Source organism: Scyliorhinus torazame, chromosome 24, assembly GCF_047496885.1.
Source record: "Scyliorhinus torazame isolate Kashiwa2021f chromosome 24, sScyTor2.1, whole genome shotgun sequence".
NCBI classification, from domain to species: Eukaryota; Metazoa; Chordata; class Chondrichthyes; order Carcharhiniformes; family Scyliorhinidae; genus Scyliorhinus; species Scyliorhinus torazame.
This window is the reverse complement of record NC_092730.1, coordinates 44712644-44739158: the sequence shown is the minus strand read 5'-3', so window position 1 is coordinate 44739158 and position 26515 is coordinate 44712644. Positions and strand designations below refer to the sequence as shown.

The window sequence follows — 26515 nt, the reverse complement described above, 5'->3', positions numbered from 1 at the left end:
ACCCATAAGCCTCCTACGCTCCAGGAAAAAAAAGTCCCAGCCTATCCAGCCTCTACTTTTCACTCACACCATCAAGTCCTGGTAGCATCCTTGTAAATCACTTCTGCACCCTTTCTAGTTCAACAATATCCTTCCCGAAATAGGGTGACAAGAATTGAACACAGTATTTCCCTTGTGGTCTTACCAGCATGTATTGTACAACTTGAACAAGACATCACAACTCTTGTATTCAATATTTTGACCTTAAAACCTAGCATGCTGAATGCCTTCTTCCCCACCCTTTCCACTTGCGACACCACCTTCAAGGATGTGTGAACCTGTTCTCCTCGATCTGTTGGTTCTGTATTTCTCCCCAACTCCCTACTAGTAACTGAGTAGGTCAATCACTGATTTGACCTACCAAAATGCATCACCTCACATTTATCCAAATTAAACTCCATCTGCCATTCATCGGCCCACTGGCCCAAGATGTTTAATAATGAGCCGAATCAACTGTTGTTCAGAGGGATGAAAGATTATGTCACTGGATTGGGAATCCAGAGGCCTGACCTAATCTTTGGGACAGGGAATAATTCCTAGCATTCAAAATCACTGATTTAATAGCTTTTCAGGGGGGTTGACAGGGGGGATGCTGAGAGTTTGATTCTCCATGTGGGAGAGTCTGGGACCTGAGGGATTAATCTCAGGGGAAGGGACCGCCCAGTTAAGCCAGAAATGATGAGTAATTTCTTCTCTAAGGAGATAGTGTATCTGTGGAAATATCGTTTCTAAGCGAATACGATTGTCGAGGATGGGTCAGTTAATATGTTCAAGATTTAATCAGTAAAGAAAACAAGGATTATGGGGATGTGGCGGGAAAGTGGGTTTGAGGATTATATCAGATCAGTCATAATCTCTTTGAATGGTGGAGCAGACACGATTGGCCGAATGGCATACTTCTGCTCCTCCGTCTTACAGTGTAATGAGGTCATCTGATGAAGTTGATTTCACGGCTGGGCGGCCGGTTCTGGAAAGACAAAATCTGCCAGCAGTGCCCCAGATGAAGCTGGCGTCTGTTTTGGAGTTTCTGAAGCCGCAAGTTTTCATGGTGCCAACTCCTGCCCAAAGCTGGTGTCGTGATTTAAATCGATTATCAGACAGAGGATTCGGAATATCGGTATAGAGATTGGTGCAAGAAGATTCACTCCTCAGGCCTGTTGAACTCCGAATCTAAACTCCATCCTAGTTCCTGAGACACTGAATGAATCATCAGGTCACCCTCAATAAGTGGCCCAACGCGGAGACGCAGGAAATGGATCATCGACGAGAATGGATTCAGACCCGCAGATGGAAAGCACAATGGATTAGCAGCGCATCGCCATCACCCCTCGGCCAACTCGCCATATGACCTGACTTCACCAAACCACCTCATGGATATTTAATGTGCACAATAACTAACGGAAGAAGGTCGTCTGTGTGCATTGGTCCAGATGTGCAGCCAGATGTGAAGTGTTGGGAATGTTGTTTCTGTCAGCAAATTACATTTCCATCATATCAGCTGAAGGATTGTTCTGAATGGACTGATGGGAAACACTTCAACACCATGTTTCACATGTTTCTACACATTGTAAATAAAACACCGCGGAAAGACTGAAAGATACAAACATTTGATCGCATCATGATGAAGATCAGTCAGACGCCTTAAACATCCCGTCAATGTCGGAGTTCTGACGATTCTACTTTGTTATCCAGAGAATCCCTGCAGGACATTCGGCCTCTTGAGTCTGCACCGAACTTCCGAAAGATACCGGAGGCACCCGGAGGAAACCTACGCAGACACTGCACAGACAGCTCCCTGGAGCTGTGAAACAACTGTGATAGCCACTGTGCTACCGTGCTGCCTACAGTGTGAGTAGGTTTCGAATCTGTGCGGAGGAACCCCATTTGACTGCAAGTACCAAGCCACAGCCACTCCGCTAACTGAACTACGTTTAACAAGACATTCATTGACAATTTATGCGATATAAACCCAACCTGGAATCACTCCAGGAAGTTATTGCTTTCATGCGATGACGGGTCTCCCAGTCTGTCTGTGAGAAGGGATAGAATATCCGTGGAAAAAGACCATTGGATTTGGAGTCTGTCATAATATCCACTCATGTATATAATGAGATGCAGACAGTCAGTGATGGACACACAGGATGACCAGTAAGCACAACACAGTGCAGCCAATCACCAAACAGGACAGTACCACTATAAAGCCAGAGGGCACTAGGTTTCCCGCTCTCTCTGGACCCAGCCACTGAGACAGTCAGAGTCCACGAGCTAGCAAGTGCAAACACCATGCGGTAGCTAGTAAGTCTGATCAGGCTACTACAAGGTCTCCAGTCAGTTCAGTATAGTGTCGACCCACAGCTGAATATGTGTATCAGTTCTATCGTTGAATAAAACAGTGTTGGATTTTCTCCAGTGTTCGACGTCTGTTTTTAGCTTCCCTGCATCGAGTGCAGTCCACATTGAGCCTACCTGCCTAACACATCATGGTACCAGAGTGATACTGATCTTGACGGACCTATCTCGAGTGAATCAGCATTGACCAGGAAGCAGCCATCCGGTGAAATGGAAAACACCAGCCTCCTCCGCAGCTCCGCATCTCCGGCAACCTTGGCGCCAATTGGAAAATCTTCAAGCAAAAGTTCCTCCTGCAGATCGAGGCCTCTGACCTCGAAGCAGCATCGGATGCCAGGAAGATCACATTATTTCTCTCCACCGTGGGGGACCACGCCATCCACATCTACAACTCCCTTACATTCGCTGCCGGCGAAGACAAAACAAAATTGAAACAGTCCTGCTGATGTTTGACAGCCACTGCGACACTGAGGTGAATGAGAGCTTTGAATGGTACTTTTTCCATTAGAGGCTTCAGGGTAAGAATGAAACTTTTCAGTCCTGCGTGACCCATCTCCGCATCCTAGCGCAGTCATGTAACTATGACTCGACGGCAGATTCCATGATCCGGGATCAGATCGTTTTCGGTGTCCACTCCGACTCCCTTCGGCAGCAGCTCCTGAAAGTCAAACAGTTGACCCTCTCAGTTGCTATCGAGACATGCGTTATCCATGAGCATGCTAAGAATCGTTACTCCCACATCAGGGCGGCAGAAACTGCAAAACTGGCCTCCCATGAGGTGGAACGGGTGCAGGCCATTGTTCAAATGCACGGCCTGAGCATCGAGGAGAGTGGTCGCTTTGTGCGTTTTTCCCGGGTCCCTGCGCATGTGCGCCATGACCGAGTGGACGACGAGGCCGAAAACATGACTGCACAGGTGCGTACGTCGACCGATCGCACTGCGCATGCACGATGGCGCACGAAATGCCCTGCCGTCGGCGTCATGACATCTCCGAATTGTGGCTCCAACCACTTAAAGCGGAAATGTCCGGCAAAAGGACGCCGGTGTCTACAGTGTGGCAAGCTTGGCCACTATGCAGCCCTTTGCAGATCTGCTCCACCGCTCAGCAGCCAGCGATCCCAGCTGCGGCGCAGAAGTGTCCGCTCAATACAACAAGGCACGCCAGATTCCGATCCCGACAGCCCAACAGACCCTGATGCTGAGTGCGTTAGGTCCCCATACCGGGTGGGCATCATAACTACACATGCGCTGCCTTCCACCACAACGAGAAACGCCTCTCGATCCTCAGTGTGGATCGACGAGTGGTGTGCTGTCCACACAATTAATGAAATGAAAACGAAATGAAATGAAATGAGACAAGGCTTGCATCCGATTCAAACTTCACACCGGCGCATCAGCGAACCTCATCTCAAAATCCGGCCTCGACACCATGCGCGCCAGACCAAGCATTCTTCCACCGGCCTGCCAGTTCCTTGACTACAATGGCAATGCCATAGCTGCCAGTGGTTCCTGTCAACTAGGGGTATCCAACAAGGCGACACGGCAACACTGTGGTTTGAAATCGTCGGGCCTGATAGAGCGTCCCTGCTCGGTGCTCGAGCTCCTGAACCTGGTTCAGCGAGTCCACGCCACGTCATCATCACCGGCGACGGCCTCGCCAGCAAGTTCCAAGCCTATTTATATTCTCACTCACACCAAACGGAAACAAGTCGCTATTTGTCAGCAGCACACCTGCCTTCTTCTTTATAACAGGAAGATCCAATACCTCCTTTTCAATGGAAAAGCATTGGTCTCAGGACATGAGATTCCAGCTTAAATATGCACAGCAAGACCCCACCGGCAGAAGCCCAGTTCATGACTCGATAATCTGCTTCAGTGACTCTGGTTGAGGAAATAATAGTGATCCCAAGAGAAGGGTAAAATTCGTCTTCTCTTGTAAATAGTCTGGCAGGTTGGATTGTTCACATCCCTCCAAGTGGGGAAGTTGGGAACTCGGTTTCTATTGTGATTCATTGCTCGATAAAGCTTTATTTCCCTATTGGCCCCCTGTGAGTTATTACTGGATATCGTTCTATATCTATATTGCCCCTCTGTGGGGTACTACTGGATAACGTTTCCTGTGCAGCTTTGACTAAGGGTCACCTGGACTCGAAACCTTAGCTCATTTCTCTCACTCCAGATGCTGTCAGATCTGCTGAGACTTTAAAGCATTTTCTCTGTGGTTCCCTATGTGTGAGCTTTACAATGTTGTAATGTGTCATGCTGCCTCTTTCATTCTTGGGACTAATGTCGATATGAGACTGCAAGAAATTTTCTGATAGGTATTTGCTGCAAAGCAAACAGGAACGTGTGTTATGTTTACTTTTGGCGTGAGGGAGAATGTAAATAGCAGAGAATACTCTCGATTCCTCGATCTCGGTCTAATGGCCCAGCACTTCCGCTGCGCACTCTCCTCCTTAAACCGGGAGCTACAACATTACTGCCCTGCGGTAACCACACAATTATTCACTTCCTCATTTTTTTCTTTCAACAAGAACACACGTTTGAGCACACTGATTCTGGTCAGCACAGTTCAGATAATTTACTTTCGTGCGGAATGGTTGTTCTGTGGAAGGTGATGTGATTTCTTCTGTGACGTTGTTCTGATGGGAAAGTGGGGAGTGACTGGAATCACCTTTATAAAATGAAGTTCGGGGCGGCAAATTCATCTCTCTGGGAACATTGATCACGCTGTTACAGACTTCCTCAAACTTTGCCTCAAGTCCGACCACAAAAATAAAGAGCACCGAGCAGAGTGGCGCAGCGGAAGCGTGCTGTGCCCATAACTCAGAGGTCGATGTATTGAAACCACCCTCTGCTATTCGTACTCTCAATCGCACCAAACGGATAAAAGTTGCTATTTGTCAGCAGCACATCTGCCTTTTTCTTTATTGGTACCAAAGTTTTGCTTTCAGTCTTATCCACTCTTTGACGCCTGTTCTTCAGCAAGCCACAGTACAGTCGAGGTGATTAAGTTGACTTCTCCCAGAACACTCTTCTGCCGCCTCGACTGGATAAACGTTCACCTGATTGGACACTGGAGGGGTTCTTCGCCTACTTGTCTGTGAGAGCAGCACCAGAAGCAGCTGTGGAGAGAGATTGCAGTCGCCAGTATGCAACTCTCCAATTAGATACTTCACGCCCTCAGATCTTAGACTTTCAAAACCTTCGTCTGAGGAACAGGTAGAGCGGCATATCGGACCTTGCTGATTAGATGAAACTGATCAATGCAGCAATGAGAAGCTCCTTAACCACCAGCGGTTTGGACAAGGATGGCACTCAGATACAGGACTCTGGCTGGGGTTCAAAAGTAGGGAAAGCATGTCTTGTTTGAAATGTAATAAAGATGAAGACAGACTTTAAGTCGATTTGTGCACGGATCTTAGTTTTTGCGTCAACGCGTCAGGATGGCCGAGCGGTCTAAGGCGCCGCGTTCAGGTCGCAGTCTCTTCTGGAGGCGTGGGTTCGAATTCCACTCCTGATATTGTCTTTTACTCCACGAGGTTAAATTTCTCCAGCAAGATTTTCAACCTCAGGAAGATCCAATACCTCCCTTTCAATGGAAAAGCGTTGGTCTCAGTACACGAGATTCCCGCTTAAATACGCACAGCAAGACCCCACGGGCAAAAGCCCAGCTCATGACTCGACAATCTGCTTCGGTGAGTCTGGTTGAGGAATTCATATTGATCCCAAGAGAAGGGTAAAATTCGTCTTCTCTTGTAAATAGTCTGGCAGGTTGGATTGTTCACATCCGTCCAAGAGGGGAAGTTGGGGACTCGGTTTCTATTGTGATTCATTGCTCGATAAAGCTTTATTTCCTTATTGGCCCCCTGTGAGTTATTACTGGATACCGTTATATATCTATATTGCCCCTCTGTGGGGTACGACCGGATAACGTTTCCCGAGCAGCTTTGACTAAGGGTCACCTGGACACGAAACGTCAGCTCATTTCTCTCCCTCCAGATGCTGTCAGATCTGCTGAGACTTTAAAGCATTTTCTCTGTGGTTCCCTATGTGTGAGCTTTACAATGTTGTAATGTGTCATGCTGTCTCTTTCATTCTTGGGACTAATGCCGGGATGAGACTGCAAGAAAGTTTCTGATAGCTATTTTCTGCAAAGCAAACAGGAACGCGTGTTATGTTTACTTTTGTTGTGAGGGAGAATGCAAATAGCAGAGAATACCCTCGATTCCTCGACCTCGGGCTAAGAGCCCTGCACGCTTCCGCTGCGCACTCTGCTCCTTAAACCAGGAGCTACAACATTACTGCCCTGCGGTAACCACACAATTATTCACTTCCTCAATTTTTCTTTCAACAAGAACAGACGTTTGAGCACACTGATACTGGTCAGCACAGTTCAGATAATTAACTTTCGTGCGGAATGGTTGTTCTGTGGAAGGTGATGTGATTTCTTCTGTGACGTTGTTCTGATGGGAAAGTGGGGAGTGACTGGAATCACCTTTATAAAATGAAGTTCGGGGCAGCAGTTTCATCTCTCTGGGAACATTGATCACGCTGTTACAGACTTCCTCAAACTTTGCCTCAAGTCCGACCACAAAAAAAATGAGCACCGAGCAGAGTGGCGCAGCGGGAGCGTGCTGGGCCCATAACCCAGAGGTCGATGGATCGAAACCATCCTCTGCTATTCGTGCTCTCAATCACACCAAACGGAAAAAAGTTGCTATTTATCAGCAGCACATCTGCCTTTTTCTTTATTGGTACCAAAGTTTTGCTGTCAGTCTTATCCACTCTTTGACACCTGTTCTTCAGCTAGCCACAGTACAGTCGAGGTGATTAAGTTGACTTCTCCCAGAACACTCTTCTGCCGCCTCAACTGGATGAACGTTCACCTGATTGGACACTGGAGGGGTTCTTCGGCTACTTGTCTGTGAGAGCAGCACCGGAAGCAGCTGTGGAGAGAGATTGCAGTCGCCAGAATGCAACTCTCCAATTAGATACTTCACGCCCTCAGATCTTAGACTTTCAAAACCTTCGTCTGAGGAACAGGTAGAGCGGTATATCGGACCTTGCTGATTAGAGGAAACTGATCAATGCAGCAATGAGAAGCTCCTTAACCACCAGCGGTTTGGACAAGGATGGCACTCAGATACAGGACTCTGGCTGGGGTTCAAAAGTAGGGAAAGCATGTCTTGTTTGAAATGTAATAAAGATGAAGAAAGACTTTAAGTCGATTTGTGCACGGATCTTAGTTTTTGCGTCAACGCATCAGGATGGCCGAGCGGTCTAAGGCGCTGCGTTCAGGTCGCAGTCTCTTCTGGAGGCGTGGGTTCGAATCCCACTCCTGATATTGCCTTTTACTCCACGAGGTTAAATTTCTCCAGCACGATTTTCAACCTCAGGAAGATCCAATACCTCCCTTTCAATGGAAAAGCGTTGGTCTCAGTACATGAGATTCCCGCTTAAATACGCACAGCAAGACCTCACCGGCAAAAGCCCAGCTCATGACTCGACAATCTGCTTCGGTGAGTCTGGTTGAGGAATTCATATTGATCCCAAGAGAAGGGTAAAATTCGTCTTCTCTTGTAAATAGTCTGGCAGGTTGGATTGTTCACATCCGTCCAAGAGGGGAAGTTGGGGACTCGGTTTCTATTGTGATTCATTGCTCGATAAAGCTTTATTTCCTTATTGCCCCCCTGTGAGTTATTACTGGATACCGTTATATATCTATATTGCCCCTCTGTGGGGTACGATTGGATAACGTTTCCCGAGCAGCTTTGACTAAGGGTCACCTGGACACGAAACGTCAGCTCATTTCTCTCCCTCCAGATGCTGTCAGATCTGCTGAGACTTTAAAGCATTTTCTCTGTGGTTCCCTATGTGTGAGCTTTACAATGTTGTAATGTGTCATGCTGTCTCTTTCATTCTTGGGACTAATGCCGGGATGAGACTGCAAGAAAGTTTCTGATAGCTATTTTCTGCAAAGCAAACAGGAACGCGTGTTATGTTTACTTTTGTTGTGAGGGAAAATGCAAATAGCAGAGAATACCCTCGATTCCTCGACCAAGGGCTAATAGCCCTGCACGCTTCCGCTGCGCACTCTGCTCCTTAAACCAGGAGCTACAACATTACTGCCCTGCGGTAACCACACAATTATTCACTTCCTCAATTTTTCTTTCAACAAGAACAGACGTTTGAGCACACTGATACTGGTCAGCACAGTTCAGATAATTAACTTTCGTGCGGAATGGTTGTTCTGTGGAAGGTGATGTGATTTCTTCTGTGACGTTGTTCTGATGGGAAAGTGGGGAGTGACTGGAATCACCTTTATAAAATGAAGTTCGGGGCAGCAGTTTCATCTCTCTGGGAACATTGATCACGCTGTTACAGACTTCCTCAAACTTTGCCTCAAGTCCGACCACAAAAAAAATGAGCACCGAGCAGAGTGGCGCAGCGGGAGCGTGCTGGGCCCATAACCCAGAGGTCGATGGATCGAAACCATCCTCTGCTATTCGTGCTCTCAATCACACCAAACGGAAAAAAGTTGCTATTTATCAGCAGCACATCTGCCTTTTTCTTTATTGGTACCAAAGTTTTGCTGTCAGTCTTATCCACTCTTTGACACCTGTTCTTCAGCTAGCCACAGTACAGTCGAGGTGATTAAGTTGACTTCTCCCAGAACACTCTTCTGCCGCCTCAACTGGATGAACGTTCACCTGATTGGACACTGGAGGGGTTCTTCGGCTACTTGTCTGTGAGAGCAGCACCGGAAGCAGCTGTGGAGAGAGATTGCAGTCGCCAGAATGCAACTCTCCAATTAGATACTTCACGCCCTCAGATCTTAGACTTTCAAAACCTTCGTCTGAGGAACAGGTAGAGCGGTATATCGGACCTTGCTGATTAGAGGAAACTGATCAATGCAGCAATGAGAAGCTCCTTAACCACCAGCGGTTTGGACAAGGATGGCACTCAGATACAGGACTCTGGCTGGGGTTCAAAAGTAGGGAAAGCATGTCTTGTTTGAAATGTAATAAAGATGAAGAAAGACTTTAAGTCGATTTGTGCACGGATCTTAGTTTTTGCGTCAACGCATCAGGATGGCCGAGCGGTCTAAGGCGCTGCGTTCAGGTCGCAGTCTCTTCTGGAGGCGTGGGTTCGAATCCCACTCCTGATATTGCCTTTTACTCCACGAGGTTAAATTTCTCCAGCACGATTTTCAACCTCAGGAAGATCCAATACCTCCCTTTCAATGGAAAAGCGTTGGTCTCAGTACATGAGATTCCCGCTTAAATACGCACAGCAAGACCTCACCGGCAAAAGCCCAGCTCATGACTCGACAATCTGCTTCGGTGAGTCTGGTTGAGGAATTCATATTGATCCCAAGAGAAGGGTAAAATTCGTCTTCTCTTGTAAATAGTCTGGCAGGTTGGATTGTTCACATCCGTCCAAGAGGGGAAGTTGGGGACTCGGTTTCTATTGTGATTCATTGCTCGATAAAGCTTTATTTCCTTATTGCCCCCCTGTGAGTTATTACTGGATACCGTTATATATCTATATTGCCCCTCTGTGGGGTACGATTGGATAACGTTTCCCGAGCAGCTTTGACTAAGGGTCACCTGGACACGAAACGTCAGCTCATTTCTCTCCCTCCAGATGCTGTCAGATCTGCTGAGACTTTAAAGCATTTTCTCTGTGGTTCCCTATGTGTGAGCTTTACAATGTTGTAATGTGTCATGCTGTCTCTTTCATTCTTGGGACTAATGCCGGGATGAGACTGCAAGAAAGTTTCTGATAGCTATTTTCTGCAAAGCAAACAGGAACGCGTGTTATGTTTACTTTTGTTGTGAGGGAAAATGCAAATAGCAGAGAATACCCTCGATTCCTCGACCAAGGGCTAATAGCCCTGCACGCTTCCGCTGCGCACTCTGCTCCTTAAACCAGGAGCTACAACATTACTGCCCTGCGGTAACCACACAATTATTCACTTCCTCAATTTTTCTTTCAACAAGAACAGACGTTTGAGCACACTGATACTGGTCAGCACAGTTCAGATAATTAACTTTCGTGCGGAATGGTTGTTCTGTGGAAGGTGATGTGATTTCTTCTGTGACGTTGTTCTGATGGGAAAGTGGGGAGTGACTGGAATCACCTTTATAAAATGAAGTTCGGGGCAGCAGTTTCATCTCTCTGGGAACATTGATCACGCTGTTACAGACTTCCTCAAACTTTGCCTCAAGTCCGACCACAAAAAAAATGAGCACCGAGCAGAGTGGCGCAGCGGGAGCGTGCTGGGCCCATAACCCAGAGGTCGATGGATCGAAACCATCCTCTGCTATTCGTGCTCGCAATCACACCAAACGGAAAAAAGTTGCTATTTATCAGCAGCACATCTGCCTTTTTCTTTATTGGTACCAAAGTTTTGCTGTCAGTCTTATCCACTCTTTGACACCTGTTCTTCAGCTAGCCACAGTACAGTCGAGGTGATTAAGTTGACTTCTCCCAGAACACTCTTCTGCCGCCTCAACTGGATGAACGTTCACCTGATTGGACACTGGAGGGGTTCTTCGGCTACTTGTCTGTGAGAGCAGCACCGGAAGCAGCTGTGGAGAGAGATTGCAGTCGCCAGAATGCAACTCTCCAATTAGATACTTCACGCCCTCAGATCTTAGACTTTCAAAACCTTCGTCTGAGGAACAGGTAGAGCGGTATATCGGACCTTGCTGATTAGAGGAAACTGATCAATGCAGCAATGAGAAGCTCCTTAACCACCAGCGGTTTGGACAAGGATGACACTCAGATACAGGACTCTGGCTGGGGTTCAAAAGTAGGGAAAGCATGTCTTGTTTGAAATGTAATAAAGATGAAGAAAGACTTTAAGTCGATTTGTGCACGGATCTTAGTTTTTGCGTCAACGCATCAGGATGGCCGAGCGGTCTAAGGCGCTGCGTTCAGGTCGCAGTCTCTTCTGGAGGCGTGGGTTCGAATCCCACTCCTGATATTGCCTTTTACTCCACGAGGTTAAATTTCTCCAGCACGATTTTCAACCTCAGGAAGATCCAATACCTCCCTTTCAATGGAAAAGCGTTGGTCTCAGTACATGAGATTCCCGCTTAAATACGCACAGCAAGACCTCACCGGCAAAAGCCCAGCTCATGACTCGACAATCTGCTTCGGTGAGTCTGGTTGAGGAATTCATATTGATCCCAAGAGAAGGGTAAAATTCGTCTTCTCTTGTAAATAGTCTGGCAGGTTGGATTGTTCACATCCGTCCAAGAGGGGAAGTTGGGGACTCGGTTTCTATTGTGATTCATTGCTCGATAAAGCTTTATTTCCTTATTGCCCCCCTGTGAGTTATTACTGGATACCGTTATATATCTATATTGCCCCTCTGTGGGGTACGATTGGATAACGTTTCCCGAGCAGCTTTGACTAAGGGTCACCTGGACACGAAACGTCAGCTCATTTCTCTCCCTCCAGATGCTGTCAGATCTGCTGAGACTTTAAAGCATTTTCTCTGTGGTTCCCTATGTGTGAGCTTTACAATGTTGTAATGTGTCATGCTGTCTCTTTCATTCTTGGGACTAATGCCGGGATGAGACTGCAAGAAAGTTTCTGATAGCTATTTTCTGCAAAGCAAACAGGAACGCGTGTTATGTTTACTTTTGTTGTGAGGGAAAATGCAAATAGCAGAGAATACCCTCGATTCCTCGACCAAGGGCTAATAGCCCTGCACGCTTCCGCTGCGCACTCTGCTCCTTAAACCAGGAGCTACAACATTACTGCCCTGCGGTAACCACACAATTATTCACTTCCTCAATTTTTCTTTCAACAAGAACAGACGTTTGAGCACACTGATACTGGTCAGCACAGTTCAGATAATTAACTTTCGTGCGGAATGGTTGTTCTGTGGAAGGTGATGTGATTTCTTCTGTGACGTTGTTCTGATGGGAAAGTGGGGAGTGACTGGAATCACCTTTATAAAATGAAGTTCGGGGCAGCAGTTTCATCTCTCTGGGAACATTGATCACGCTGTTACAGACTTCCTCAAACTTTGCCTCAAGTCCGACCACAAAAAAAATGAGCACCGAGCAGAGTGGCGCAGCGGGAGCGTGCTGGGCCCATAACCCAGAGGTCGATGGATCGAAACCATCCTCTGCTATTCGTGCTCTCAATCACACCAAACGGAAAAAAGTTGCTATTTATCAGCAGCACATCTGCCTTTTTCTTTATTGGTACCAAAGTTTTGCTGTCAGTCTTATCCACTCTTTGACACCTGTTCTTCAGCTAGCCACAGTACAGTCGAGGTGATTAAGTTGACTTCTCCCAGAACACTCTTCTGCCGCCTCAACTGGATGAACGTTCACCTGATTGGACACTGGAGGGGTTCTTCGGCTACTTGTCTGTGAGAGCAGCACCGGAAGCAGCTGTGGAGAGAGATTGCAGTCGCCAGAATGCAACTCTCCAATTAGATACTTCACGCCCTCAGATCTTAGACTTTCAAAACCTTCGTCTGAGGAACAGGTAGAGCGGTATATCGGACCTTGCTGATTAGAGGAAACTGATCAATGCAGCAATGAGAAGCTCCTTAACCACCAGCGGTTTGGACAAGGATGGCACTCAGATACAGGACTCTGGCTGGGGTTCAAAAGTAGGGAAAGCATGTCTTGTTTGAAATGTAATAAAGATGAAGAAAGACTTTAAGTCGATTTGTGCACGGATCTTAGTTTTTGCGTCAACGCATCAGGATGGCCGAGCGGTCTAAGGCGCTGCGTTCAGGTCGCAGTCTCTTCTGGAGGCGTGGGTTCGAATCCCACTCCTGATATTGCCTTTTACTCCACGAGGTTAAATTTCTCCAGCACGATTTTCAACCTCAGGAAGATCCAATACCTCCCTTTCAATGGAAAAGCGTTGGTCTCAGTACATGAGATTCCCGCTTAAATACGCACAGCAAGACCTCACCGGCAAAAGCCCAGCTCATGACTCGACAATCTGCTTCGGTGAGTCTGGTTGAGGAATTCATATTGATCCCAAGAGAAGGGTAAAATTCGTCTTCTCTTGTAAATAGTCTGGCAGGTTGGATTGTTCACATCCGTCCAAGAGGGGAAGTTGGGGACTCGGTTTCTATTGTGATTCATTGCTCGATAAAGCTTTATTTCCTTATTGCCCCCCTGTGAGTTATTACTGGATACCGTTATATATCTATATTGCCCCTCTGTGGGGTACGATTGGATAACGTTTCCCGAGCAGCTTTGACTAAGGGTCACCTGGACACGAAACGTCAGCTCATTTCTCTCCCTCCAGATGCTGTCAGATCTGCTGAGACTTTAAAGCATTTTCTCTGTGGTTCCCTATGTGTGAGCTTTACAATGTTGTAATGTGTCATGCTGTCTCTTTCATTCTTGGGACTAATGCCGGGATGAGACTGCAAGAAAGTTTCTGATAGCTATTTTCTGCAAAGCAAACAGGAACGCGTGTTATGTTTACTTTTGTTGTGAGGGAAAATGCAAATAGCAGAGAATACCCTCGATTCCTCGACCAAGGGCTAATAGCCCTGCACGCTTCCGCTGCGCACTCTGCTCCTTAAACCAGGAGCTACAACATTACTGCCCTGCGGTAACCACACAATTATTCACTTCCTCAATTTTTCTTTCAACAAGAACAGACGTTTGAGCACACTGATACTGGTCAGCACAGTTCAGATAATTAACTTTCGTGCGGAATGGTTGTTCTGTGGAAGGTGATGTGATTTCTTCTGTGACGTTGTTCTGATGGGAAAGTGGGGAGTGACTGGAATCACCTTTATAAAATGAAGTTCGGGGCAGCAGTTTCATCTCTCTGGGAACATTGATCACGCTGTTACAGACTTCCTCAAACTTTGCCTCAAGTCCGACCACAAAAAAAATGAGCACCGAGCAGAGTGGCGCAGCGGGAGCGTGCTGGGCCCATAACCCAGAGGTCGATGGATCGAAACCATCCTCTGCTATTCGTGCTCGCAATCACACCAAACGGAAAAAAGTTGCTATTTATCAGCAGCACATCTGCCTTTTTCTTTATTGGTACCAAAGTTTTGCTGTCAGTCTTATCCACTCTTTGACACCTGTTCTTCAGCTAGCCACAGTACAGTCGAGGTGATTAAGTTGACTTCTCCCAGAACACTCTTCTGCCGCCTCAACTGGATGAACGTTCACCTGATTGGACACTGGAGGGGTTCTTCGGCTACTTGTCTGTGAGAGCAGCACCGGAAGCAGCTGTGGAGAGAGATTGCAGTCGCCAGAATGCAACTCTCCAATTAGATACTTCACGCCCTCAGATCTTAGACTTTCAAAACCTTCGTCTGAGGAACAGGTAGAGCGGTATATCGGACCTTGCTGATTAGAGGAAACTGATCAATGCAGCAATGAGAAGCTCCTTAACCACCAGCGGTTTGGACAAGGATGACACTCAGATACAGGACTCTGGCTGGGGTTCAAAAGTAGGGAAAGCATGTCTTGTTTGAAATGTAATAAAGATGAAGAAAGACTTTAAGTCGATTTGTGCACGGATCTTAGTTTTTGCGTCAACGCATCAGGATGGCCGAGCGGTCTAAGGCGCTGCGTTCAGGTCGCAGTCTCTTCTGGAGGCGTGGGTTCGAATCCCACTCCTGATATTGCCTTTTACTCCACGAGGTTAAATTTCTCCAGCACGATTTTCAACCTCAGGAAGATCCAATACCTCCCTTTCAATGGAAAAGCGTTGGTCTCAGTACATGAGATTCCCGCTTAAATACGCACAGCAAGACCTCACCGGCAAAAGCCCAGCTCATGACTCGACAATCTGCTTCGGTGAGTCTGGTTGAGGAATTCATATTGATCCCAAGAGAAGGGTAAAATTCGTCTTCTCTTGTAAATAGTCTGGCAGGTTGGATTGTTCACATCCGTCCAAGAGGGGAAGTTGGGGACTCGGTTTCTATTGTGATTCATTGCTCGATAAAGCTTTATTTCCTTATTGCCCCCCTGTGAGTTATTACTGGATACCGTTATATATCTATATTGCCCCTCTGTGGGGTACGATTGGATAACGTTTCCCGAGCAGCTTTGACTAAGGGTCACCTGGACACGAAACGTCAGCTCATTTCTCTCCCTCCAGATGCTGTCAGATCTGCTGAGACTTTAAAGCATTTTCTCTGTGGTTCCCTATGTGTGAGCTTTACAATGTTGTAATGTGTCATGCTGTCTCTTTCATTCTTGGGACTAATGCCGGGATGAGACTGCAAGAAAGTTTCTGATAGCTATTTTCTGCAAAGCAAACAGGAACGCGTGTTATGTTTACTTTTGTTGTGAGGGAAAATGCAAATAGCAGAGAATACCCTCGATTCCTCGACCAAGGGCTAATAGCCCTGCACGCTTCCGCTGCGCACTCTGCTCCTTAAACCAGGAGCTACAACATTACTGCCCTGCGGTAACCACACAATTATTCACTTCCTCAATTTTTCTTTCAACAAGAACAGACGTTTGAGCACACTGATACTGGTCAGCACAGTTCAGATAATTAACTTTCGTGCGGAATGGTTGTTCTGTGGAAGGTGATGTGATTTCTTCTGTGACGTTGTTCTGATGGGAAAGTGGGGAGTGACTGGAATCACCTTTATAAAATGAAGTTCGGGGCAGCAGTTTCATCTCTCTGGGAACATTGATCACGCTGTTACAGACTTCCTCAAACTTTGCCTCAAGTCCGACCACAAAAAAAATGAGCACCGAGCAGAGTGGCGCAGCGGGAGCGTGCTGGGCCCATAACCCAGAGGTCGATGGATCGAAACCATCCTCTGCTATTCGTGCTCTCAATCACACCAAACGGAAAAAAGTTGCTATTTATCAGCAGCACATCTGCCTTTTTCTTTATTGGTACCAAAGTTTTGCTGTCAGTCTTATCCACTCTTTGACACCTGTTCTTCAGCTAGCCACAGTACAGTCGAGGTGATTAAGTTGACTTCTCCCAGAACACTCTTCTGCCGCCTCAACTGGATGAACGTTCACCTGATTGGACACTGGAGGGGTTCTTCGGCTACTTGTCTGTGAGAGCAGCACCGGAAGCAGCTGTGGAGAGAGATTGCAGTCGCCAGAATGCAACTCTCCAATTAGATACTTCACGCCCTCAGATCTTAGACTTTCAAAACCTTCGTCTGAGGAACAGGTAGAGCGGTATATCGGACCTTGCTGATTAGAGGAAACTGATCAATGCAGCAATGAGAAGCTCCTTAACCACCAGCGGTTTGGACAAGGATGGCACTCAGATACAGGACTCTGGCTGGGGTTCAAAAGTAGGGAAAGCATGTCTTGTTTGAAATGTAATAAAGATGAAGAAAGACTTTAAGTCGATTTGTGCACGGATCTTAGTTTTTGCGTCAACGCATCAGGATGGCCGAGCGGTCTAAGGCGCTGCGTTCAGGTCGCAGTCTCTTCTGGAGGCGTGGGTTCGAATCCCACTCCTGATATTGCCTTTTACTCCACGAGGTTAAATTTCTCCAGCACGATTTTCAACCTCAGGAAGATCCAATACCTCCCTTTCAATGGAAAAGCGTTGGTCTCAGTACATGAGATTCCCGCTTAAATACGCACAGCAAGACCTCACCGGCAAAAGCCCAGCTCATGACTCGACAATCTGCTTCGGTGAGTCTGGTTGAGGAATTCATATTGATCCCAAGAGAAGGGTAAAATTCGTCTTCTCTTGTAAATAGTCTGGCAGGTTGGATTGTTCACATCCGTCCAAGAGGGGAAGTTGGGGACTCGGTTTCTATTGTGATTCATTGCTCGATAAAGCTTTATTTCCTTATTGCCCCCCTGTGAGTTATTACTGGATACCGTTATATATCTATATTGCCCCTCTGTGGGGTACGATTGGATAACGTTTCCCGAGCAGCTTTGACTAAGGGTCACCTGGACACGAAACGTCAGCTCATTTCTCTCCCTCCAGATGCTGTCAGATCTGCTGAGACTTTAAAGCATTTTCTCTGTGGTTCCCTATGTGTGAGCTTTACAATGTTGTAATGTGTCATGCTGTCTCTTTCATTCTTGGGACTAATGCCGGGATGAGACTGCAAGAAAGTTTCTGATAGCTATTTTCTGCAAAGCAAACAGGAACGCGTGTTATGTTTACTTTTGTTGTGAGGGAAAATGCAAATAGCAGAGAATACCCTCGATTCCTCGACCAAGGGCTAATAGCCCTGCACGCTTCCGCTGCGCACTCTGCTCCTTAAACCAGGAGCTACAACATTACTGCCCTGCGGTAACCACACAATTATTCACTTCCTCAATTTTTCTTTCAACAAGAACAGACGTTTGAGCACACTGATACTGGTCAGCACAATTCAGATAATTAACTTTCGTGCGGAATGGTTGTTCTGTGGAAGGTGATGTGATTTCTTCTGTGACGTTGTTCTGATGGGAAAGTGGGGAGTGACTGGAATCACCTTTATAAAATGAAGTTCGGGGCAGCAGTTTCATCTCTCTGGGAACATTGATCACGCTGTTACAGACTTCCTCAAACTTTGCCTCAAGTCCGACCACAAAAAAAATGAGCACCGAGCAGAGTGGCGCAGCGGGAGCGTGCTGGGCCCATAACCCAGAGGTCGATGGATCGAAACCATCCTCTGCTATTCGTGCTCTCAATCACACCAAACGGAAAAAAGTTGCTATTTATCAGCAGCACATCTGCCTTTTTCTTTATTGGTACCAAAGTTTTGCTGTCAGTCTTATCCACTCTTTGACACCTGTTCTTCAGCTAGCCACAGTACAGTCGAGGTGATTAAGTTGACTTCTCCCAGAACACTCTTCTGCCGCCTCAACTGGATGAACGTTCACCTGATTGGACACTGGAGGGGTTCTTCGGCTACTTGTCTGTGAGAGCAGCACCGGAAGCAGCTGTGGAGAGAGATTGCAGTCGCCAGAATGCAACTCTCCAATTAGATACTTCACGCCCTCAGATCTTAGACTTTCAAAACCTTCGTCTGAGGAACAGGTAGAGCGGTATATCGGACCTTGCTGATTAGAGGAAACTGATCAATGCAGCAATGAGAAGCTCCTTAACCACCAGCGGTTTGGACAAGGATGGCACTCAGATACAGGACTCTGGCTGGGGTTCAAAAGTAGGGAAAGCATGTCTTGTTTGAAATGTAATAAAGATGAAGAAAGACTTTAAGTCGATTTGTGCACGGATCTTAGTTTTTGCGTCAACGCATCAGGATGGCCGAGCGGTCTAAGGCGCTGCGTTCAGGTCGCAGTCTCTTCTGGAGGCGTGGGTTCGAATCCCACTCCTGATATTGCCTTTTACTCCACGAGGTTAAATTTCTCCAGCACGATTTTCAACCTCAGGAAGATCCAATACCTCCCTTTCAATGGAAAAGCGTTGGTCTCAGTACATGAGATTCCCGCTTAAATACGCACAGCAAGACCTCACCGGCAAAAGCCCAGCTCATGACTCGACAATCTGCTTCGGTGAGTCTGGTTGAGGAATTCATATTGATCCCAAGAGAAGGGTAAAATTCGTCTTCTCTTGTAAATAGTCTGGCAGGTTGGATTGTTCACATCCGTCCAAGAGGGGAAGTTGGGGACTCGGTTTCTATTGTGATTCATTGCTCGATAAAGCTTTATTTCCTTATTGCCCCCCTGTGAGTTATTACTGGATACCGTTATATATCTATATTGCCCCTCTGTGGGGTACGATTGGATAACGTTTCCCGAGCAGCTTTGACTAAGGGTCACCTGGACACGAAACGTCAGCTCATTTCTCTCCCTCCAGATGCTGTCAGATCTGCTGAGACTTTAAAGCATTTTCTCTGTGGTTCCCTATGTGTGAGCTTTACAATGTTGTAATGTGTCATGCTGTCTCTTTCATTCTTGGGACTAATGCCGGGATGAGACTGCAAGAAAGTTTCTGATAGCTATTTTCTGCAAAGCAAACAGGAACGCGTGTTATGTTTACTTTTGTTGTGAGGGAAAATGCAAATAGCAGAGAATACCCTCGATTCCTCGACCAAGGGCTAATAGCCCTGCACGCTTCCGCTGCGCACTCTGCTCCTTAAACCAGGAGCTACAACATTACTGCCCTGCGGTAACCACACAATTATTCACTTCCTCAATTTTTCTTTCAACAAGAACAGACGTTTGAGCACACTGATACTGGTCAGCACAGTTCAGATAATTAACTTTCGTGCGGAATGGTTGTTCTGTGGAAGGTGATGTGATTTCTTCTGTGACGTTGTTCTGATGGGAAAGTGGGGAGTGACTGGAATCACCTTTATAAAATGAAGTTCGGGGCAGCAGTTTCATCTCTCTGGGAACATTGATCACGCTGTTACAGACTTCCTCAAACTTTGCCTCAAGTCCGACCACAAAAAAAATGAGCACCGAGCAGAGTGGCGCAGCGGGAGCGTGCTGGGCCCATAACCCAGAGGTCGATGGATCGAAACCATCCTCTGCTATTCGTGCTCGCAATCACACCAAACGGAAAAAAGTTGCTATTTATCAGCAGCACATCTGCCTTTTTCTTTATTGGTACCAAAGTTTTGCTGTCAGTCTTATCCACTCTTTGACACCTGTTCTTCAGCTAGCCACAGTACAGTCGAGGTGATTAAGTTGACTTCTCCCAGAACACTCTTCTGCCGCCTCAACTGGATGAACGTTCACCTGATTGGACACTGGAGGGGTTCTTCGGCTACTTGTCTGTGAGAGCAGCACCGGAAGCAGCTGTGGAGAGAGATTGCAGTCGCCAGAATGCAACTCTCCAATTAGATACTTCACGCCCTCAGATCTTAGACTTTCAAAACCTTCGTCTGAGGAACAGGTAGAGCGGTATATCGAACCTTGCTGATTAGAGGAAACTGATCAATGCAGCAATGAGAAGCTCCTTAACCACCAGCGGTTTGGACAAGGATGGCACTCAGATACAGGACTCTGGCTGGGGTTCAAAAGTAGGGAAAGCATGTCTTGTTTGAAATGTAATAAAGATGAAGAAAGACTTTAAGTCGATTTGTGCACGGATCTTAGTTTTTGCGTCAACGCATCAGGATGGCCGAGCGGTCTAAGGCGCTGCGTTCAGGTCGCAGTCTCTTCTGGAGGCGTGGGTTCGAATCCCACTCCTGATATTGCCTTTTACTCCACGAGGTTAAATTTCTCCAGCACGATTTTCAACCTCAGGAAGATCCAATACCTCCCTTTCAATGGAAAAGCGTTGGTCTCAGTACATGAGATTCCCGCTTAAATACGCACAGCAAGACCTCACCGGCAAAAGCCCAGCTCATGACTCGACAATCTGCTTCGGTGAGTCTGGTTGAGGAATTCATATTGATCCCAAGAGAAGGGTAAAATTCGTCTTCTCTTGTAAATAGTCTGGCAGGTTGGATTGTTCACATCCGTCCAAGAGGGGAAGTTGGGGACTCGGTTTCTATTGTGATTCATTGCTCGATAAAGCTTTATTTCCTTATTGCCCCCCTGTGAGTTATTACTGGATACCGTTATATATCTATATTGCCCCTCTGTGGGGTACGATTGGATAACGTTTCCCGAGCAGCTTTGACTAAGGGTCACCTGGACACGAAACGTCAGCTCATTTCTCTCCCTCCAGATGCTGTCAGATCTGCTGAGACTTTAAAGCATTTTCTCTGTGGTTCCCTATGTGTGAGCTTTACAATGTTGTAATGTGTCATGCTGTCTCTTTCATTCTTGGGACTAATGCCGGGATGAGACTGCAAGAAAGTTTCTGATAGCTATTTTCTGCAAAGCAAACAGGAACGCGTGTTATGTTTACTTTTGTTGTGAGGGAAAATGCAAATAGCAGAGAATACCCTCGATTCCTCGACCAAGGGCTAATAGCCCTGCACGCTTCCGCTGCGCACTCTGCTCCTTAAACCAGGAGCTACAACATTACTGCCCTGCGGTAACCACACAATTATTCACTTCCTCAATTTTTCTTTCAACAAGAACAGACGTTTGAGCACACTGATACTGGTCAGCACAGTTCAGATAATTTACTTTCGTGCGGAATGGTTGTTCTGTGGAAGGTGATGTGATTTCTTCTGTGACGTTGTTCTGATGGGAAAGTGGGGAGTGACTGGAATCACCTTTATAAAATGAAGTTCGGGGCAGCAGTTTCATCTCTCTGGGAACATTGATCACGCTGTTACAGACTTCCTCAAACTTTGCCTCAAGTCCGACCACAAAAAAAATGAGCACCGAGCAGAGTGGCGCAGCGGGAGCGTGCTGGGCCCATAACCCAGAGGTCGATGGATCGAAACCATCCTCTGCTATTCGTGCTCTCAATCACTCCAAACGGAAAAAAGTTGCTATTTATCAGCAGCACATCTGCCTTTTTCTTTATTGGTACCAAAGTTTTGCTGTCAGTCTTATCCACTCTTTGACACCTGTTCTTCAGCTAGCCACAGTACAGTCGAGGTGATTAAGTTGACTTCTCCCAGAACACTCTTCTGCCGCCTCAACTGGATGAACGTTCACCTGATTGGACACTGGAGGGGTTCTTCGGCTACTTGTCTGTGAGAGCAGCACCGGAAGCAGCTGTGGAGAGAGATTGCAGTCGCCAGAATGCAACTCTCCAATTAGATACTTCACGCCCTCAGATCTTAGACTTTCAAAACCTTCGTCTGAGGAACAGGTAGAGCGGTATATCGGACCTTGCTGATTAGAGGAAACTGATCAATGCAGCAATGAGAAGCTCCTTAACCACCAGCGGTTTGGACAAGGATGGCACTCAGATACAGGACTCTGGCTGGGGTTCAAAAGTAGGGAAAGCATGTCTTGTTTGAAATGTAATAAAGATGAAGAAAGACTTTAAGTCGATTTGTGCACGGATCTTAGTTTTTGCGTCAACGCATCAGGATGGCCGAGCGGTCTAAGGCGCTGCGTTCAGGTCGCAGTCTCTTCTGGAGGCGTGGGTTCGAATCCCACTCCTGATATTGCCTTTTACTCCACGAGGTTAAATTTCTCCAGCACGATTTTCAACCTCAGGAAGATCCAATACCTCCCTTTCAATGGAAAAGCGTTGGTCTCAGTACATGAGATTCCCACTTAAATACGCACAGCAAGACCTCACCGGCAAAAGCCCAGCTCATGACTCGACAATCTGCTTCGGTGAGTCTGGTTGAGGAATTCATATTGATCCCAAGAGAAGGGTAAAATTCGTCTTCTCTTGTAAATAGTCTGGCAGGTTGGATTGTTCACATCCGTCCAAGAGGGGAAGTTGGGGACTCGGTTTCTATTGTGATTCATTGCTCGATAAAGCTTTATTTCCTTATTGGCCCCCTGTGAGTTATTACTGGATACCGTTATATATCTATATTGCCCCTCTGTGGGGTACGATTGGATAACGTTTCCCGAGCAGCTTTGACTAAGGGTCACCTGGACACGAAACGTCAGCTCATTTCTCTCCCTCCAGATGCTGTCAGATCTGCTGAGACTTTAAAGCATTTTCTCTGTGGTTCCCTATGTGTGAGCTTTACAATGTTGTAATGTGTCATGCTGTCTCTTTCATTCTTGGGACTAATGTCGGGATGAGACTGCAAGAAAGTTTCTGATAGCTATTTTCTGCAAAGCAAACAGGAACGCGTGTTATGTTTACTTTTGTTGTGAGGGAAAATGCAAATAGCAGAGAATACCCTCGATTCCTCGACCAAGGGCTAATAGCCCTGCACGCTTCCGCTGCGCACTCTGCTCCTTAAACCAGGAGCTACAACATTACTGCCCTGCGGTAACCACACAATTATTCACTTCCTCAATTTTTCTTTCAACAAGAACAGACGTTTGAGCACACTGATACTGGTCAGCACAGTTCAGATAATTAACTTTCGTGCGGAATGGTTGTTCTGTGGAAGGTGATGTGATTTCTTCTGTGACGTTGTTCTGATGGGAAAGTGGGGAGTGACTGGAATCACCTTTATAAAATGAAGTTCGGGGCAGCAGTTTCATCTCTCTGGGAACATTGATCACGCTGTTACAGACTTCCTCAAACTTTGCCTCAAGTCCGACCACAAAAAAAATGAGCACCGAGCAGAGTGGCGCAGCGGGAGCGTGCTGGGCCCATAACCCAGAGGTCGATGGATCGAAACCATCCTCTGCTATTCGTGCTCTCAATCACACCAAACGGAAAAAAGTTGCTATTTATCAGCAGCACATCTGCCTTTTTCTTTATTGGTACCAAAGTTTTGCTGTCAGTCTTATCCACTCTTTGACACCTGTTCTTCAGCTAGCCACAGTACAGTCGAGGTGATTAAGTTGACTTCTCCCAGAACACTCTTCTGCCGCCTCAACTGGATGAACGTTCACCTGATTGGACACTGGAGGGGTTCTTCGGCTACTTGTCTGTGAGAGCAGCACCGGAAGCAGCTGTGGAGAGAGATTGCAGTCGCCAGAATGCAACTCTCCAATTAGATACTTCACGCCCTCAGATCTTAGACTTTCAAAACCTTCGTCTGAGGAACAGGTAGAGCGGTATATCGGACCTTGCTGATTAGAGGAAACTGATCAATGCAGCAATGAGAAGCTCCTTAACCACCAGCGGTTTGGACAAGGATGGCACTCAGATACAGGACTCTGGCTGGGGTTCAAAAGTAGGGAAAGCATGTCTTGTTTGAAATGTAATAAAGATGAAGAAAGACTTTAAGTCGATTTGTGCACGGATCTTAGTTTTTGCGTCAACGCATCAGGATGGCCGAGCGGTCTAAGGCGCTGCGTTCAGGTCGCAGTCTCTTCTGGAGGCGTGGGTTCGAATCCCACTCCTGATATTGCCTTTTACTCCACGAGGTTAAATTTCTCCAGCACGATTTTCAACCTCAGGAAGATCCAATACCTCCCTTTCAATGGAAAAGCGTTGGTCTCAGTACATGAGATTCCCGCTTAAATACGCACAGCAAGACCTCACCGGCAAAAGCCCAGCTCATGACTCGACAATCTGCTTCGGTGAGTCTGGTTGAGGAATTCATATTGATCCCAAGAGAAGGGTAAAATTCGTCTTCTCTTGTAAATAGTCTGGCAGGTTGGATTGTTCACATCCGTCCAAGAGGGGAAGTTGGGGACTCGGTTTCTATTGTGATTCATTGCTCGATAAAGCTTTATTTCCTTATTGCCCCCCTGTGAGTTATTACTGGATACCGTTATATATCTATATTGCCCCTCTGTGGGGTACGATTGGATAACGTTTCCCGAGCAGCTTTGACTAAGGGTCACCTGGACACGAAACGTCAGCTCATTTCTCTCCCTCCAGATGCTGTCAGATCTGCTGAGACTTTAAAGCATTTTCTCTGTGGTTCCCTCTGTGTGAGCTTTACAATGTTGTAATGTGTCATGCTGTCTCTTTCATTCTTGGGACTAATGCCGGGATGAGACTGCAAGAAAGTTTCTGATAGCTATTTTCTGCAAAGCAAACAGGAACGCGTGTTATGTTTACTTTTGTTGTGAGGGAAAATGCAAATAGCAGAGAATACCCTCGATTCCTCGACCAAGGGCTAATAGCCCTGCACGCTTCCGCTGCGCACTCTGCTCCTTAAACCAGGAGCTACAACATTACTGCCCTGCGGTAACCACACAATTATTCACTTCCTCAATTTTTCTTTCAACAAGAACAGACGTTTGAGCACACTGATACTGGTCAGCACAGTTCAGATAATTAACTTTCGTGCGGAATGGTTGTTCTGTGGAAGGTGATGTGATTTCTTCTGTGACGTTGTTCTGATGGGAAAGTGGGGAGTGACTGGAATCACCTTTATAAAATGAAGTTCGGGGCAGCAGTTTCATCTCTCTGGGAACATTGATCACGCTGTTACAGACTTCCTCAAACTTTGCCTCAAGTCCGACCACAAAAAAAAGGAGCACCGAGCAGAGTGGCGCAGCGGAAGCGTGCTGGGCCTATAACCCAGAGGTCGATGGATTGAAACCATCCTCTGCGATTCGTACTCTCAATCACACCAAACGGAAACAAGTTGCTATTTGTCAGCAGCACATCTGCCTTTTTCTTTATTGGTACCAAAGTTTTGCTTTCAGTGTTATCCACTCTTTGACACCTGTTGTTCAGCTAGCCACAGTACAGTCGAGGTGACTAAGTTGACTTCTCCCAGAACACTCTTCTGCCGCCTCAACTGGATGAACGTTCACCTGATTGGACACTGGAGGGGTTCTTCGGCTACTTGTCTGTGAGAGCAGCACCGGAAGCAGCTGTGGAGAGAGATTGCAGTCGCCAGAATGCAACTCTCCAATTAGATACTTCACGCCCTCAGATCTTAGACTTTCAAAACCTTCGTCTGAGGAACAGGTAGAGCGGTATATCGGACCTTGCTGATTAGAGGAAACTGATCAATGCAGCAATGAGAAGCTCCTTAACCACCAGCGGTTTGGACAAGGATGGCAATCAGATACAGGATTCTGGCTGGGGTTCAAAAGTAGGGAAAGCATGTCTTGTTTGAAATGTAATGAAGATGAAGACAGACTTTAAGTCGATTTGTGCACGGATCTTAGTTTTTGCGTCAACGCATCAGGATGGCCGAGCGGTCTAAGGCGCTGCGTTCAGGTCGCAGTCTCTTCTGGAGGCGTAGGTTCGAATCCCACTCCTGATATTGCCTTTTACTCCACGAGGTTAAATTCCTCCAGCAAGATTTTCAACCTCAGGAAGATCCAATCCCTCCCTTTCAATGGAAAAGCGTTGGTCTCAGTACATGAGATTCCCGCTTAAATACGCACAGCAAGACCCCACCGGCAAAAGCCCAGCTCATGACTCGAAAATCTGCTTCGGTGAGTCTGGTTGAGGAATTCATATTGATCCCAAGAGAAGGGTAAAATTCGTCTTCTCTTGTAAATAGTCTGGCAGGTTGGATTGTTCACATCCGTCCAAGAGGGGAAGTTGGGGACTCGGCTTCTATTGTGATTCATTGCTCGATAAAGCTTTATTTCCTTATTGGCCCCCTGTGAGTTATTACTGGATATCGTTATATATCTATATTTCCCCTCTGTGGGGTACGACTGGATAACGTTTCCCGAGCAGCTTTGACTAAGGGTCACCTGGACACGAAACGTCAGCTCATTTCTCTCCCTCCAGATGCTGTCAGATCTGCTGAGACTTTAAAGCATTTTCTCTGTGGTTCCCTATGTGTGAGCT

General features: G+C 46.7%; 22 non-coding genes across 22 annotated transcripts; all 22 read left to right on the top strand.

Annotated features, from left to right (window-relative positions):
* Positions 1–5829: 5829 nt before the first annotated feature.
* trnal-cag (transfer RNA leucine (anticodon CAG)) lies at positions 5830–5912 on the top strand. The gene has a single exon. It is a non-coding gene; the product is annotated as a tRNA-Leu (tRNA).
* A 1089-nt stretch (positions 5913–7001) lies between these two features.
* trnam-cau (transfer RNA methionine (anticodon CAU)) lies at positions 7002–7073 on the top strand. The gene has a single exon. It is a non-coding gene; the product is annotated as a tRNA-Met (tRNA).
* A 580-nt stretch (positions 7074–7653) lies between these two features.
* On the top strand, positions 7654–7736 carry trnal-cag (transfer RNA leucine (anticodon CAG)). The gene has a single exon. It is a non-coding gene; the product is annotated as a tRNA-Leu (tRNA).
* A 1089-nt stretch (positions 7737–8825) lies between these two features.
* Positions 8826–8897, top strand: trnam-cau (transfer RNA methionine (anticodon CAU)). Its single transcript has one exon. It is a non-coding gene; the product is annotated as a tRNA-Met (tRNA).
* Positions 8898–9477: 580 nt separating this feature from the next.
* Positions 9478–9560, top strand: trnal-cag (transfer RNA leucine (anticodon CAG)). Its single transcript has one exon. It is a non-coding gene; the product is annotated as a tRNA-Leu (tRNA).
* Positions 9561–10649: 1089 nt separating this feature from the next.
* trnam-cau (transfer RNA methionine (anticodon CAU)) lies at positions 10650–10721 on the top strand. The gene has a single exon. It is a non-coding gene; the product is annotated as a tRNA-Met (tRNA).
* A 580-nt stretch (positions 10722–11301) lies between these two features.
* trnal-cag (transfer RNA leucine (anticodon CAG)) lies at positions 11302–11384 on the top strand. Its single transcript has one exon. It is a non-coding gene; the product is annotated as a tRNA-Leu (tRNA).
* Positions 11385–12473: 1089 nt separating this feature from the next.
* On the top strand, positions 12474–12545 carry trnam-cau (transfer RNA methionine (anticodon CAU)). The gene has a single exon. It is a non-coding gene; the product is annotated as a tRNA-Met (tRNA).
* A 580-nt stretch (positions 12546–13125) lies between these two features.
* Positions 13126–13208, top strand: trnal-cag (transfer RNA leucine (anticodon CAG)). Its single transcript has one exon. It is a non-coding gene; the product is annotated as a tRNA-Leu (tRNA).
* Positions 13209–14297: 1089 nt separating this feature from the next.
* trnam-cau (transfer RNA methionine (anticodon CAU)) lies at positions 14298–14369 on the top strand. Its single transcript has one exon. It is a non-coding gene; the product is annotated as a tRNA-Met (tRNA).
* Positions 14370–14949: 580 nt separating this feature from the next.
* trnal-cag (transfer RNA leucine (anticodon CAG)) lies at positions 14950–15032 on the top strand. Its single transcript has one exon. It is a non-coding gene; the product is annotated as a tRNA-Leu (tRNA).
* A 1089-nt stretch (positions 15033–16121) lies between these two features.
* Positions 16122–16193, top strand: trnam-cau (transfer RNA methionine (anticodon CAU)). The gene has a single exon. It is a non-coding gene; the product is annotated as a tRNA-Met (tRNA).
* A 580-nt stretch (positions 16194–16773) lies between these two features.
* Positions 16774–16856, top strand: trnal-cag (transfer RNA leucine (anticodon CAG)). Its single transcript has one exon. It is a non-coding gene; the product is annotated as a tRNA-Leu (tRNA).
* A 1089-nt stretch (positions 16857–17945) lies between these two features.
* trnam-cau (transfer RNA methionine (anticodon CAU)) lies at positions 17946–18017 on the top strand. The gene has a single exon. It is a non-coding gene; the product is annotated as a tRNA-Met (tRNA).
* Positions 18018–18597: 580 nt separating this feature from the next.
* Positions 18598–18680, top strand: trnal-cag (transfer RNA leucine (anticodon CAG)). Its single transcript has one exon. It is a non-coding gene; the product is annotated as a tRNA-Leu (tRNA).
* A 1089-nt stretch (positions 18681–19769) lies between these two features.
* On the top strand, positions 19770–19841 carry trnam-cau (transfer RNA methionine (anticodon CAU)). The gene has a single exon. It is a non-coding gene; the product is annotated as a tRNA-Met (tRNA).
* Positions 19842–20421: 580 nt separating this feature from the next.
* Positions 20422–20504, top strand: trnal-cag (transfer RNA leucine (anticodon CAG)). Its single transcript has one exon. It is a non-coding gene; the product is annotated as a tRNA-Leu (tRNA).
* A 1089-nt stretch (positions 20505–21593) lies between these two features.
* On the top strand, positions 21594–21665 carry trnam-cau (transfer RNA methionine (anticodon CAU)). Its single transcript has one exon. It is a non-coding gene; the product is annotated as a tRNA-Met (tRNA).
* Positions 21666–22245: 580 nt separating this feature from the next.
* trnal-cag (transfer RNA leucine (anticodon CAG)) lies at positions 22246–22328 on the top strand. Its single transcript has one exon. It is a non-coding gene; the product is annotated as a tRNA-Leu (tRNA).
* Positions 22329–23417: 1089 nt separating this feature from the next.
* On the top strand, positions 23418–23489 carry trnam-cau (transfer RNA methionine (anticodon CAU)). The gene has a single exon. It is a non-coding gene; the product is annotated as a tRNA-Met (tRNA).
* A 580-nt stretch (positions 23490–24069) lies between these two features.
* On the top strand, positions 24070–24152 carry trnal-cag (transfer RNA leucine (anticodon CAG)). The gene has a single exon. It is a non-coding gene; the product is annotated as a tRNA-Leu (tRNA).
* A 1741-nt stretch (positions 24153–25893) lies between these two features.
* On the top strand, positions 25894–25976 carry trnal-cag (transfer RNA leucine (anticodon CAG)). Its single transcript has one exon. It is a non-coding gene; the product is annotated as a tRNA-Leu (tRNA).
* Positions 25977–26515: the final 539 nt, after the last annotated feature.